Here is a 2,795-nt window from a genome sequence, read left to right as displayed (position 1 = left end):
CATATGCAGACCTCATTTGCCCAAAATGCTACTTGTTCTTGTATAATAGGCTACATGGTAGCCAACTTTAGGAGGTTTGTGTGATGTGTAGCCTAACTCCAGCTAATCATAAACAAGGCAGCATTTCCATGTAACATTGTCATTTTATTTCAAACAAAGTGCCAAACAGTGAATTAAAATCTTCTGCCAGTCCCCGCTACAGGTCCTGTCTGTTGGCCCTGACAATGAAGCACAAAATAAGTTAGTGTTCTATCAACATAATTGCACGTGTAAAAAGGCGCTATACAAGTCATAAAAAAATCTAAAATAATATACATCATCAAAAAAACATGTGATTCTAGATTTGTGTCACATAGCCATGTGAAAGGTTGGATATGGAAGCTGCAATCATGATTCATTCACCTGGCTTGTTTTGAACGGGCTGCCGGGTTGTGTTTGAGTGTCTCCTCTATGAGGAGCTCCACAGCTTTCTCTCCCAGTCCCGTCTTCCACTTCATCACAGCGTCTGGAATTAGAAGTCATGAACTTATTGTCAGCACCAATGTGAACGTTGAACGCTGCGTGTAAGCCATAGTTCATGGCATCTCCAAACACTTACCACTCTCTTTCGCAACTCCAGCACCTTAAGGCGCTCCTCGCTTAAGGCGTCTTGGAGTTCAGCCTGTGTTTGGGCCACCTGTAGGTCCATCACTGGCACCTCTTCAGTGTGTCTGCCCTGTAGTCGCCTGAATAGGAGAGCCTCTCGCTGGTTCTCCTCCAATGTCTCCATCTTCTGGAGCATAACCTGTAATGTGTCTGTCATTAAAGACAAGTAAAACAAGTTTACAAGAGTTAGCATGATTGGCATACACTGTGGTTCTTCTAGATTAGCTGTAACATTTATGTAAATAACAAATGTTACCTTGAATGGTTGTATACAAAGCATATATTTTTTTGAGTGTCTTATATTTGCACTTGCCTGGCTGCCAGCTGTTTTCCTGGGCCCCCAATTGGTTCACCTCCACCAGACCAGAGTTGACATCTAGGGGTATGGAATCTGGTGATGCAAAAGTTTTAAGTCATGCTTTTGCTTCAAAACATAGCCTTTAGGTTGCCATGGCTCATACAATTATTGTCACTGTTTTAAACGGTCATTCATTACTTTACCATCATTTCCCAGGGACACAGTGCTAGGCCGTGTGACGGTGGTAGGATAATCTGTACAGAAATGAAAATGGAATGTAGTTTATGTACATAGTTATAGCATATTGATATAAAAGGAGTAGCATTGCACATATGTGATCGTTCGAAAGCAGGGCCCCACATCGTAGCGTCGCACATGTGTGATTCTGAACATTCCAACCGACTGTTTTCCGATAGACAAAAACTATATGACAAACGCTATAGTATGGCTTCAAAATTTACAATTAGTAGGCTAACAAGTAACACTAGCAGGTAGTAGCATTGCTACGAGTATTATGCTAGGTTGCTAGGTAACGGAAGCTAATTAAAGCAACCTAGCTGCCGTTTTGGAAAAATAACTGGTGGAAGCGTCGGAAATATTTAAAACTCACGCATCTAAAAGGTTAAAACGAATAAACTTATCCAAAAAAGATGTCATGTACAAATTGGAAAAATTAGTGACATGATACTTTTATAGACGCCATTGCTGTGATTAAAACGTGATCAGCCACGCTAGCTCCAGTCTTTGAAAATTCCGGGCTAAATAAACTATTTGGGGACAAGGTTTTTTAACAGTTCTGAACGTTTATTTTCACTGATTCTTTTGTGGGTGATTTGTGAGACGCTAAACTTTGATAACATGTAGGCCTATGCATTTTCAGTATTTCAACATAACTTTCTGGAGGGTTTAACCTCTACTGTACTGTAGCTATCGAAATCCTAACGTAAACAATGTGAATCTGATAGCACATAAACAGGCTAAATGGCCTACATTTCAAACATATACGTATAAGCATGCCCCATCAAATTTCTTAAAATATGTTTATATATTTCTGTAAAGAAACTCACCTTTGAAGTAGCTAATTTCCAGTTGAAATCCAATGCGTACAAGACGGTGTTGAACCCCTGCAAAATCTCTTCTGAAACCCCAATTTGAGCGATGCGTTGAAATGGGCATGCGCAAAGTTGTTGCTCAGGGGCAGACTGAGGGGCAGGTTTGCTAAGGAAGAATTGTAATATTCTGTGATGACTTGTCTTTGGAAATGAACCTCTTAAGAGTCGCTTACCTTTTGGTCACATTTAACAATTTTGTATCACAAAAATTATTGGAGCACAAATTTGCATTGTGTGTCATACAGCTTTGGTGTGCTATACAAAGAATGTTTGCTTAATCATGTTACACATCACACATTGATTGCTTTTGTACATGTTTATAGTAAAGAATGAAAGACTAAATTATATTCCAGATTCAGTCTTATTTATTAAAGCTATGTTTCTGCATATGAGAAAATTGATGACCAATGACATGCTGGGGCTGAGCTGCACATGAATTACATGCATTGTCTACATTTATACGTGCTGGGTGCAACATTTAATATTGTGTGTGATTGAAATTCATGTAGACTGGGTACATTGCAAAAGTGTCAGAACTGAGAGCAGTCCAGTGTGATCTCTCCATCTCTGGATAAACCACTATATGCACTCGAGATCCGTTGTCCTGCGACCAAAGAGCGACTTAGCCGCAACTTAACCCATGGTACCAAAATTAATGTATCCAGCCGACCAAGGTACAACGTCACGGTAACGTTGTCCACGGGACCAAAAATAACGTAACCAGCCGACCAAGGTACGAC

General features: G+C 40.1%; 1 long non-coding RNA gene across 1 annotated transcript; it reads right to left on the bottom strand.

Moving 5' to 3' along the window:
* Window positions 1–991: 991 nt before the first annotated feature.
* On the bottom strand, window positions 992–2,160 carry LOC134036125 (uncharacterized). Its single transcript, XR_009932390.1, has 3 exons — window positions 2,011–2,160; window positions 1,147–1,197; window positions 992–1,036 (listed from the first exon to the last, which is right to left on the bottom strand). It is a non-coding gene; the product is annotated as an uncharacterized LOC134036125 (long non-coding RNA).
* Window positions 2,161–2,795: the final 635 nt, after the last annotated feature.

This window comes from Osmerus eperlanus, chromosome 1, assembly GCF_963692335.1.
Source record: "Osmerus eperlanus chromosome 1, fOsmEpe2.1, whole genome shotgun sequence".
Classification (NCBI taxonomy): domain Eukaryota; kingdom Metazoa; phylum Chordata; class Actinopteri; order Osmeriformes; family Osmeridae; genus Osmerus; species Osmerus eperlanus.
The sequence above is the reverse complement of the archived record's forward strand: the minus strand, read 5'-3'. Positions and strand labels throughout refer to the sequence as shown.